General features: G+C 41.3%; 1 protein-coding gene across 1 annotated transcript in view; it reads right to left on the bottom strand.

Annotated features, from left to right (window-relative positions):
• Window positions 1-13,081, bottom strand: part of LOC144495299 (A disintegrin and metalloproteinase with thrombospondin motifs 19-like) — a 461,034-nt gene that overhangs the window by 381,992 nt on the left and 65,961 nt on the right. The window lies entirely within an intron of this gene.

Here is a 13,081-nt window from a genome sequence, read left to right as displayed (position 1 = left end):
TCCAAAGAAACTGGAGTCATCATCCATAAGGAGATAAGGAAAGAAATGCTGAAGCATATTTATGCAAGTCAAAGAATCAAGTCTAGCCTGAGGAAGGCAAGAGGTGTGCTCCAATGGGTTAAACATGAGCAATAAAATAAAGAACCATTTCAGCCAGTACAGTAATTGTAATGAACATCAAGCTAAGCAAGCTAAAGAGCTCATCATGACTCATGACATCCCTGACAGAATATGGATGAAGCTTGGAGTAGATCTCTTCATTCTCTTTGGAACTGACTCTCTCCTAACCATTGATAACTATTCAGACTACTGGGAGGGAGACAAGCTGGTGTTCATGGACACCAATGCAATCATTGAATGCCTGAAAGCACACCACAGTCGCTGCAGCATTGTAATAAGAAACATAACATAATAACATAAGAAATAGGAGCAGGAGTAGGCCATCTAGCCCCTCGGGCCTGCCCCGCCATTCAACAAGATCATGGCTGATCTGAGGCGAATCAGTTCCACTTACCTGCCTGCTCCCCATATCCCTTATCGATCAGAAATCTATCTACCCGTGATTTAAACATATTCAACGAGGTAGCCTCCACCACTTCAATGGGCAGAGAGACAATGACTCTTCATTCACGAGTGAAGAATTCAGGCACTTTGTAAGTGATTGGAAAATTTAGCTCCACCTCTACACTATCCACAGACACATTGCAAGGCTGAGGCAGCAGTGAAAATTGCCAAAGGGATCCAGCACACACATCTACTTGAGTGGAAAAGGGGTGCATTAAAGGGGAAACCCTGTTGACAATGGTGGGATCAGAAGATCCCTCCGCTGGCCAATGGCGGGCTGTCCCCACTCCCGAGAAAGTTGCGGCAGATTGCATGGAAAATCCCACCCAATGAATTAACAGATGAGATTCTCCACCGTCCAGCTATGAGCAAAGGCAGAGGTGACTCCTCATTGCCAATATAGTGCTAATGGCTCAAAACACAATAGGTTATCAGGGGCCTTGTCAGCTCAGTAGCTCAACCCAAAACCACCCTGTTATCTAACTGAGACTTGTGCTATTGGAGTTCCTTTAATTATAAAACATTTGAATTTTATCTTCAGTTGTGGCTTAACCTCCAAAGAGATCTGAAACTCCAGGCTTGCAGCCTGCCTTTGACCTCCATGTCTCTCCAGGTCTGATTTCCAGAAATAACCCCATATTTCACCTGCAGAGTGAACTAATTTCCAGGATACAAGAATACTTTGCTCCATCTTCAATGGACTGAACCTGCAACTGACTTCCTAGGACCAAGACCAGGAATTTTGCCAGAAAAAGCCACCTGAAAGAACCTTCATTGGACACTGACTTACTGGACTCTGGACTCACAAGAAATTGTAATTCTTATTTTTATTGTGGTCTTTGCCCTGAATCCCTTTCTTTCCCTTAGCCCTCTTTTATTGCATGAATGCAAAAAGAGCAGATGTTGCAAAACCCCTTCCTCTGGTTTTTGTGTGTGTATGTGTGTGTGTGTATATATAAAGTAAACCAATCCTCTTATTTTTACTTCAGTTCAAGTTTGCTGCGGGATTATTAATCGAGGATTGGATCACACATAAAACAGAAGAGTTGGGGAAAATACACCACCACTTATAAAGAGGGAAATCAAAAAATTATTTCGGTTTACAGATGGGCAGAGAGTGAAGAAAAGAGGGCTGTTTAAATTAACCCCCTCCTGTCCGTAACATTTTGAAAAGACCTCGAAAAGTTGAAAATATCCCTTTAAGAAAATTATGCAAGGATCAGGAATTCAAAACAATGAACAATAGAAAGTGTTTTGATACACCTGTACATGAAGTAAGTGAGAGTTATTTGGAATTGAGTGTATCCGGGATTTGCATTGTTAATATAGTACAATCAATAGCTGTATAAACAGGCCTGTTTTCTATAAATGGACAATCAGCTGGAGTTGAGTAGCAATGGACATAACCATACATAAGAACAATCTACATGCTAACCTGGGTGTCAGCAAGCACTTCAGTTAGATTGTTCTGGAATTATTTAAATAAAGAATTCTACTAACAAAAAAGTAAAAACCAGTCTCTATTTCATCGGGGGCAATAATATGCTGCAGTATTTAGAGCGCTACAATTTAGGCATGAAAATTTCTGCTAATAATGTGTCAATATCAACTGGAATGACAGGAGATGAGGGGAATCTGGAGCAGCATATGAAGCCTGGCCTGCATTAATTTTGAGCTGCAGCTGATCTCACCAGAATGCTGTGTGTGTTTTGAAACATAGAAAATAGAAGCGGAGGAGGCCATTCGGCCCTTCGAGCCTGCTCTGCCATTCATTATCATCATGGCTGATCATCAAATTCATCTTATCCACACCACCCCCCACCCCCATATCCCTTGATCCCGTTAGCCCCGAGAGCTGTATCTAACTTCTTTTTGAAATCACACGTTTTGGCCTCAACTATTTTCTGTGTTAGTGAATCCCACAGATTCAGCACTCTCTGGGTGAAGACATTTCTCCTCACCTCAGTCCTAAAAGGTTTACTCCTTACCCTCAAACTATGATTCCTAGTTTGGACTCCCCTACATGTAAAACATGTATGATTGGCATGTCTGCCATGTAGGCTTTCCAATGCCCAGTTGTACAATCTGTCGTCCATAGATGGCAGGAATAAAACTATTTAAATTTCTGACATCAGAGGAGCATGTGCACGTAGTCATCTCAGATTACAAAAAACATTGGGTTTAAAGTTAATTTATAACAAATAAACCAACAATATTCAGACCACATGTAATAGAACTTTCTGTATGTTTGTAGGACACTGTAACATTAGTACTTACCTAGATAGTTCATTGACAACTTTAATAGATTTATTATGAACAAAACATCTGCTACTCCTACAACAGGGTTCCATTGTTCTTTATACTACGTGCAACTGGCAAATAGTACTGCATCAGTGTTTCTGATCAACTAGTAACACTACATCAGGCTATCTAATCAACTCATAATGAACCTCCATAACATTGCCCATCTCTAAGAATATAGGACTTAAACATAGGACTTAGGAGCAGAAATAAGCCATTCAGTTGCCTGTCTCTACTCCACCATTCAATAAGATCATGGTTGATCTGACTGGCCTCAACACCCCTTTCCTGTTGCTCCACCATAATACTTGACTGTCTCTATCAAAGATCTATCCAAGTCAGCCTCGAATAAATTCAATCACCCAGATTCCACTGCTTCTGGCGAAGAGAATTCCATATGGTAAAAATCGTCAGGAAAAAAAATCTCATCTCCCTCAAAAAGGGAGTTCTAGTCTGCCCAAAAGAGAAAACATCCACTCAGTGCTCCAGAGGGTGGCAATGGCCTGGTGATGTTGTCACTGGATTATAAATCCAGAAACTCAGCTAATGTTCTGGAGACCCCGGTTTGAATCCTGCTATGGCAGCTAGAGGAATTTGAGTTGAATAAAAAAAGAAATCTGGAATAAAGAATCTACTGATCACCTTGAAAATATTGTTGATTGTCGGAAAATCCCACCTGGTTTACTAATGTCCTTTAGGGAAGAAAATCTGCCGTCCTTACCTGGACTCTGGCCTACAAGTGACTCCAGAGCCTCAACAACATGGTTGACTCTCAACTGCCCTCAGGTAACTAGGGATGTACAGCTGCTGTAAAACTTCCTTACTTTCATAACCTTGTAATAAACGACAACACCACAAAATGTCCTTTCCTCAATCAGCTGCTGAAACCCTCATCCACGTGTTTGGAAACTCTACCACAATTCTGGATGCCACACTTTAAGGAGGATGCTTTAGAGAGGATGCAGGGAAGATTTACAAGAATACTTCCAGAAAAGAGAGACTTTATTTCCATGGATAGATTGAAGAAACTTGTGGGAGTCCTGAGGAGAGAAGCGGAGATAAAGGTGTTGAAAACCATGAGGTGCCCAGACAGATTACGTAGAGAGGAACTGTTCCCACTGGTGGAAGGGTTGAAAACCAGAGGTCAGAGACAACTATGACATGAGGAAACGTTTTTTACACAGAGAGTCGTTAGGATCTGGAATGCACTGCCTGACAGTGTGGTGGAGGCAGATTTAATGTCAACTTTCAAAAGGAAATTGAAGAAGTATCTGAAAGAAAAGAAAACAACTTTTCCAGCCCACAGGGAGCTGAGTTGCTCTTGTAGAGCCACAACACAACGTGCTAGGTATGTGCGTGCAAGCATTCTGTGAATCGAGAATTGATTCCACCAATAATCTCCTATGGCCTCCCATCCTCTACCCAGATAAGCTTGAACTTATCTAAAACCTTGTTGCCGTTTCTTAACTTGCACCAAATGTAGCAGCCCTCTGGTCCCTGACCTACACCGATTCAATTTTAAAATTCTCATTCTTCTTTTCAAATTCCTCCACGGCCATGGCCTTCCTTTTCTTGGTAATCTCTCTCAGCCCCACAACAACCCCTCCACTGCTGAAATCCCTCGGTTCCTTTGCCCAACCCCAATTTGAATTGTCCCACCATCAACAGTTTTGTCTTCAGCTGCTTAGGCTCTGAAATCTGGAATTCCCCTCTCTACCTCTATTAAGACGCTCCTTACATTGAAGGCACAATATGCTATGTTAAATATCAACACGAGTTGCTGACTGGGATTTTACTGGCACAGGCTAAGTCGCAATGTCAGGACCACATGTGGATTCTGAGCCCGCATATGCAGATAGCAGGATTCTGGTGGCAATCTTCCCAGGAGCGGCCTCATGGTTGGCCATCTCCAGGGCTGCCGTTAATTAAAAATGTCAGGCTGGCTCTCCTCATTGCTGGCCCAATCAGAAGCAAGCATCTCTGTGCTGCCACTGAAAGAAGGGGCCACTGCTGAGGCTACAAGGAGAATATGATGGCACGTCCATTTTAAGGCTCCCTCACGGTGCAGGGCAAGGTTAAATTTATTTTTCTGTGCTGGATCCCAACAATCGGAGGGGAAACCTCTCCAGCAGTGGCATCAGGGCCACGAAGGTAGCCTTTCCTTGGGTCTCAGCATGCATTGGCTGCCAGCAAAACCCCTCCACCCTACCCTAGAAACAGCTGGGAGACTTCCCCATGTGGCAAGGGACCACTCCACCTGTTGGGAAGATGGCCTGCAACTAGGCCACCTAATTGTCACTCCTGCTGCGGTTAAAATGACCTGGCCACAGGAATGCATCAGCCATCCCAACGTGGTTCCCCAGTGTTTTACAGCCAACCGTCCCCTCCCTCTCTCCCCTCCTTCACCACCACACAGCTAGATCCCGCTACCTCCCCCATCTGCCCCCCCTCCCCCTAGACATCACCACCCAGGGACTGTAAAATCTTGCCCGATGGTATCTGTTATATATCAGAAATTCTGACAAAATTCCAGAAAGGAACATCTCGAATTACCATGAACAGTTCCATATTATGGAAAGAATATAAAGGGACTGGAGAAGGTGCAAAGATAGATATACTAGAATGGTACCTGAATTAAAAGGTTATCTCTCTCAGGAAAAATTGAACTGCCGCTCTGTTCTCTTGAACCTGAGAAGACAGAGGGATAACCAGAGATCCTTTAAGATTGTGAAAGCGCAAGTACTGAGAAGGTGCTTCCACTTGGGGACAAGACCAGAACTAGAGACCATAGATAGTAAAAATAAAACTATTGGGAAATTCAGGGGAAATGTCTTTGCCCAGAGAATGGATATGTGGAACTCCTACCACAAGAAGTAGTTATTGAGAATAACACAGATGCATTGAAGGGAAGCTAGATAAACACATGAGAGAGAAAGGAGAAGAAGAATATGTTGATGTTGTAAGGTGAAATAAGATGGAAAGAGGTCAGTGTGGAGGATATACACTGGCATGGACTTGTTTGACCAAATGACCTGTTATGGGGCTGCAAATACCATGTAATGCTATGTAATAAAGTGAAATGGCATAGCTTGGATTTTTAAGATTGCAATGCAGACAATAATTCACTTACAACAAACAGACAACTGTTGGGCATCACAATCAAAAAACCAAGACTACTGAATTTACATCAAAATTGGATAGAAGGCACAGATTCCTCAGGGATTTTCAGAAGATAATTTACTCAGTTACATTTTTGAATGTATCTCATTTGGAGACAAGTATTTTGACTATAAATTATGGAATGTGCTATAATGATCTTCCCAATACATTATAGTGGCGATTGTACAATATGGTGTCCCCAGCTGAGTGCAGCACCTCAGGATTTTTTGGGTCTGCATCCCCGATTTTCTATTCATCACATTTAATGGATAGAAAATCCGGAGCTACGTCCCTCTGACTTCCTCAGCTGCTTTCCTGAAAGTGTTACTCCTTGCTGGGAGCATCGTATTGTAGAATCACCCCTGATATTATAAGTGCAAAGTTCATAGTTTTTGTTGGATTGGTTACCAAATGTAAAAAAAGACAGGTCACCCTTACGAACACATTCCAATCCAGAGGCAAAGTTTGAAAGTTATGACAAAATTGAATTTTCATGCTGTTGTCTACCAAACAGCAAAGCTTTATCTCACAAATGGGACCCAAGATAGAAAAGAGATTAGCATTTTACCTCATAGGGCTGACCTTTTGGTATGCCAAGTTCCATCAAAATCTGAGTCAGTCAAGCAAGCAGCTTCAGAATTTGGCTCACTTCACAGGTAATGACCCAGCAAAGACCTGCCCTCCATTTCAACAAAAAATAAATGCTGCTTAAAATATCAAAGTTACTAAACATAAATGGGTCATCTGAAAGAACAAACAACTAAAATTACAAAATATTTAAGTAGGTAATACTACACCTTGTAGTACAAGATGGCTGCAGTTTCTATTTTTGTTGTGGAACCATTGTTGGCTACATAGCCAGACCTAGATTCTTTTACAATTGACATCTGGATTTCATTACATTGTTAGTGTTAACTCCTATTGTATTTACAGCTCCCTTACAAACTATTTGTACCTCCTAGAGGATCATGTTGAATACAAAATCTCTTTTCATTTTCTACTGCCCAATTTTCTGATAACTACTTCCACAAAATGCATCAAATAATGATCCATACATTATCATTTCTGGGAAGAACAAAGAAGAAAATTGAACTGCATCACAACATAGTGACCAATATGAAAACAACCTGTCATCTCCTAGATTTATCTTTATAATTCTTAATATATTGCAACAGTTCGTGCCTTCACATGCAGCAAGATGTGGACAACATCCAGAGTTGTGTTCATTCCATTTACACCATTTAAGTGCCAGGCAATAACTATCTCCAACAAGAGAGTCTAAAGTGTGTCCCTTGACAAACAATTCTTTCACCAAAACCACGCCATCAACATCCTGGGAGTCACCAGAGTAGAAACAACACTGAACTAGTCACATAAATGCTACTACAACAGGTCTGAAGGGGAGTATTCAGAATTCCATTTTGCCCCTTTTGGATCACGTCTTGAATCTCCAAAGCTTCTCCACCTAAGGCTTGTCTGGAATATAATGGCATACTCTTTGATCCACTTAAAGTTAGCGAAAGCCCGAACGGGAGCTAGTATTTACACACTTTTATATTTATCTAAAGAATTATACATTGCAGTTTTAGTCTGCTTCTATTTTTAGAACCTAAAATGACAGATTAATCCCACCACCTGCATACAATTAATACATTATTAAGCTCTCCACTTGCCTGGATGAGAGCAGCTGAAACAACACTCAAGTACTTCAACAAATTCCAGGTCAAGGCTGTCCATTTGATTATCACTTCATTCACCATTTCAAACACCCACTCTCTCCACCATTATCATTTTGTCTTGCAGTGTATATTATCTACAGAATGCACTGCAGCAAGTCACAGAAGCTTTTCAGCAGTACCATCCAGAAGAGTAAAGGTAGCAGGTGCACAGGGAACCATCTCCAAGTCATACAGTGTCCAAACACGTTTCTCCATTGCTGCAGGATCAAAATTCCAGAATTCCTACCTACAGCGTTCACTCCAGGACTACAGTAGTTCAAGAAGTCAGCCCATTGCAACTACTGGCAACTTGTGATGGTCAATAAATGAAAGCAAACTCCCAAGAATTAAGAACATGTCTTGCAGCTATTTACTCTCTATGACTTTGTGCTTCATATTTGTGTTTGGCCACCCGAGTGGTGGAACATTCGACTTTAAAACTGTCTTAAGTAGAGAGGCTCAGTTTCTATCTGAAATTACTGGGACTAGGTCAAAAATGCAAGTGAATTGCACCACGAATGGAATTTGTGCAGCACCAGGCTTGAGCAATGACAGGGAAGAAAAGTTCCATCCAAATGATCAGATTTTCAGCCTCTAGCTCCTCAGGGAACTAGGTGGTATGTTTTCAGTCCATGATTGAATACAAATGACAAAGTACAGTATAGCACAGGAACAGGCTCTTCGGTCCTCCAAGCCTGCGCCGATCACCTTGTCCTATCTAGACCAACCGCCTGTATCCCTCTATTCCCCGTCTGTTCATGTGTCTATCCAGGTAAGTCTTAAATGCCGCTAACGTATCTGCCTCAACCACCTCACTTGGCAGTGTATTCCTGGCCCCCACCACCCTCTGTGTAAAAAAACTTTCTCCGCACATCTCCACTGAATCTTTCCCCCCTTATCTTGAAATTGTGGCCCTTTGTAATTGTCATCTCTGCCCTGGGAAAAAACTTCCAACTGTTCACCCTATCCATACCCCTCATAATTTTATAAACTTCTATCAAGTCGCCCCTCAGCCTCCATCTTTCCAGGGAGAACAATCCCAGTTTATTCAATCTTTCCTCATAGCTAATACCCTCCATACCAGATAACATCCTGGTAAACCTTTCCTGTACTCTCTTCAAAGCCGCCACGTTTTTCTGGTAGTGTGATGACCAGAATTGGACACAGTATTCCAAATGTGGCCTAACCAATGTTTTATATAACTGTAACATTATTTGCCAACTTTTATACTCAATGCCCCTTCCAATGAAGGCAAGCATGTCATATGCTTTCTTCACCATCTTTTCCACCTGTGCTGCCACTTTTAAGGATCTGTGGATCTGCACGCCCAGATCTCTCTGTGTGTCTATGCTCCGGATGGTCCTGCCATTTATTTTATAGCTCCCACCTGAACTGGATCTACCAAAATGCATCACCTCACATTTGTCTGGGTTAAATTCCATCTGCCATTTCTCCACCCAATTTTCCACCTATCTATATCCTGCTGTATTCTCCGACAAACTTCATCACTATTCGCAACTCCAGCAATCTTAGTATAATTTGCAAACTTGCTAATCAGACCAGCTACATTTTGCTTCCAAGTCATTTATATATATTACAAACAGCAGAGGTCCCAGCACTGATCCCTGCGGAACACTAGTTGCAGATCTCCATTCAGAGCACCCTTCCAACGCTTCCTTCTGTCTTCTATGGCCAAACCAGTTCTGAATCCATCTAGCTAGTTCACCCCTGTTCCCGTGCGATTTAATCTTTTGCACCAGTCCTGTCATGAGGGACCTTGTCAATGCTTTACTAAAGTCCATGTATGTTGCCCTGATGAAGTTATGAGGCTTTTCCTAGGGCCTAATGGGGCTCTACACCAACATCCAACTGACAAAAATTCAGATTAGGTTGTACAAAGTGCTGCATTGCAGTAAGGTACTGAAACACACCTTCTTGACAAAGGGGAAGGTAGGTTGGAATTTCAAAGGGCACTGTAAACAGGGAAATGTCAATGTAACTTGCTGCCCAAGATCCAACCCCGCAGAATGATATTTTTTCCACTCTTCTCCAGCTCATGCTTTTTGAAAGAAATTGAGGGCAAAGTTTTCCCTGGGTGATAGCAGAAAACTTTAATCAAAAGGAAAACTGGGCAAAGTAGAGAATGTGCAGCTAATTCGCTGTGGCCCAATTTGTGCAACCACCCATTATGAATTTCACCCCCATTTCATACTGTTCATTTTAGCTGGTAATTTCTCAGAAGACAGATCAAGCCTAAGTGTGGAAATAAATGTTGCATCTTAGGTTAGAGTGAGTACTTGCATTTTCACCTCAGTTTAAAATTTGTTTTGCCCCTTTTGCACTGTTTAATATTGTATGATTTTCATGCTGTCACTATGCTTGTTGATGCGGTTAGAAAAAGCGCACTTAAATATGCATGTTTTGGTGTTGTTCAAAAGTCTCAAAGTGACACTCTTGAATAGTGGCCCTAAATTATTTCATCAGACCATCACCAGTCACAGGCCTACAGCATTTCATGGAGTGCTAACAGTTTAAAATGATCTCTCCAGCTCCACTGATATGTTTTAGAGGGAAAACCCTAAGTGTAATAATGAACGCTTATCACAACTCAAGGGGGCATAGTTCAGAGTTATTTTCCACCATTTCTTTTTACCTAAATCTGAATGCTAAGATAAAAAAACACTGTAAAAACATCTGCCTGGATTTAACCATTTAAAGAAGTTAGCAAATCTCGTGCCATCTCATCCGCTCACAAATCACTTTCTAACACAAATGTAGGGAATTCAACAATGCAAGCAGCTTTAAAGGGAATTAAATTTTGGGTGGAATTTTACGGTCTCAGCCAAATTCGGGGTAAAATTCTGCCCTTTGTATTTTGCTTGGTAATTCTGTGACTGAAAAAGAAATCTGCGTGCTACAGAATTTAACTTCTATGTCACCGAAACATCAGGGTGATTTCCAATATGCGGTTTCCCAATATGGGGGCAGGAATGAAGCTGGACGGGCACATAATTTCACACCATAGGCCGGCACACCAGTTTGCCAGTCCCATCCTACCTCCAGGCCATTTTTCCAGAGGCGGCATCGGGGGCAGAAAGGCTTTCAATTTACAAGTAGTGAGAAAGCAAAAGACCAATTAAAGTCAATTATCAAATTCCAGTAAACCTGCCAGTTCCCCAAGGCATCGGGAATTGGCCAGCTATCTGGACGCAGCCACCCAGCATTAGCTACTGAGAGGATACCTCAAGGTGGAGGCACATCTATACCACTAATGGCATATTGATGATCTTCTGACTGCTAACTGGCCAATTCAGGAAAAGTCATTGCCGGGTGATGGCAGCTCCCAACCCAGAGTCAGGACCCCATTTGATCCTGACGTTGGAGTCCCAACCCAAAATGCATAGTCCTGTCAGTCACTTATCAAAGTGAACTATGTGGGGCTGTATAAGGTTGAGATACATAAAAATCACTTTTCCAGCATGATACAAAACGGAGCATGGGAAAGTCGCCTCAATTACGGGATTAACCCATAAATTGCGGGTCGGTTGGTGACCTTGGGTCCGCTTTCTTTTTGCTGCTCCAAGATTTCACCATTTTTTTCTGGATAGGAAATGAGCCTGTGCCCCTGCAACAGACACTGGAACGAGGCAGTCATGGAAGTGAATTAAGCGGGTGCGCTCTTAGCCTTCCTGCCTCACTTACCTCTTGGAAAGACGGGAAGATGTTCATTTCCAGAGGCTGGGGCTCACTTTGTCCTGCAGCGTCAGGTCTCTGACACCTATCACATTCTATTCTCATCCCATTTTCTGATGCAAGGACCTGCACCAGCAGTGTTACTCGGCCACAGAACCTACAGGTTCCTTATCTTTACAAATAGATTCTGAAAAGGGAGGATTGCTGCCAGATTTCATAAATGTGTTAGGCTTTTCTAGGTACGACGAAAGGTCGTCGACCTGAAGCATTAATTGTTTCTCTCCTGAAGATGCTACACAATCTGAATATTTCCAGCATTTTCTGTTCTTGTTCCAGAATTCTAGCATCTGCAATAGTTCGCTTTTGTATGAAAGTCTTCTACTTCCTTGCAATGCAAGCATTGAGAGGCAGGTATTGACATTATCCTGACTTTATTGCAGGAGACTGTATTTATCTGAGAGACCCTATAGAAAAGCAGACTCCAAAAGCAATAAGGTCAGGAATCGTTCTGGAATAAGAACAGAAAATGCTGGAAATATTCAGATTGTGCAGCGTCTTCTGAGTCATATGTACAAGAGAGCAATCACAATTATTCTCAAAACTTGAATTAAACTAAGGGGCTGGAAATATAACAAAAATGTTAACCCATTTTCTCTTTCAAATGCTGACTGCAATGCATTGTAGTTGATTATTCTCATTAGATGGAGAAACCTGGGGCTGAGTTAATTCAGACATAGATGAAAAGCCAGTTCAGGAATTTGTAACAATTATATGCCCTGGCTTGACAAACTAGAAAGTATATAATCATTACATCTGTCATTTTGCTTAATAATAACTATATTTCATATATGCTATGACTATAATTTGTGACAGGTTACAAAGTTTCCTTAATCAGCTTTAGTAATTTATATTATTCTAGGATTTTCTGACGCATTACGAGGTCACATTACAAAAATTAAATTCCTATGAGACCATTATACAGGAAACCACAAACCACAGACATGCAGCCAATTTCTCTCAACCTGAAAAATACTGTAATTCATTAATTGCAATTCAACCATTGTGACTGACTGGGTTGAAAGCAAACATTTTGCACTTCATAAACAGTTGAATTTTTGGACTTTTTTTCTGATAGGCAAACATGTTCATCACCACTAGAAAACTATTTTAAGTAAAATTGCATTTCCACATCATCATTTGGGAAGTTTTAATTTGTGCAACTTGCATTAGAGGAAGGTGATTCTTGCCTAATATTATTTTCAAAATTCTCACCTGTCATTTGAGAGTTTAGTCCCTCAAGCTTGTTTCAGCATTCACGGAGATCATGGCTGATCTGCAACCCAACTACATATTTGCCCCCTTAAAGCTTAATACTTATGGGTAACAAAAATCTAACTAGCTTCAATTGTTATTTGCAAAAAAGTTTCAAACTTCTGCTACCATTTACATTTAGAAGTGTTTCCTAATTTCACTCCTCAAAGGTTTGCCTCTAGTTTTTAGATTAAGCCCCTTAGTCCTCAACTCCCGAAACAGTGGAAATAATTTATCTCTATCTACCCTATCTGTTTCCTTAATATCTTGAGCACTTTCATTATATCATCCCTTGTGTGATGAGTGATGTATATTTTTATATTTTTGTGATTATA

The sequence above is a fragment of the Mustelus asterias genome, chromosome 6 (assembly GCF_964213995.1).
Source record: "Mustelus asterias chromosome 6, sMusAst1.hap1.1, whole genome shotgun sequence".
In the NCBI taxonomy this organism is placed as follows: Eukaryota; Metazoa; Chordata; class Chondrichthyes; order Carcharhiniformes; family Triakidae; genus Mustelus; species Mustelus asterias.
The sequence above is the reverse complement of the archived record's forward strand: the minus strand, read 5'-3'. Positions and strand labels throughout refer to the sequence as shown.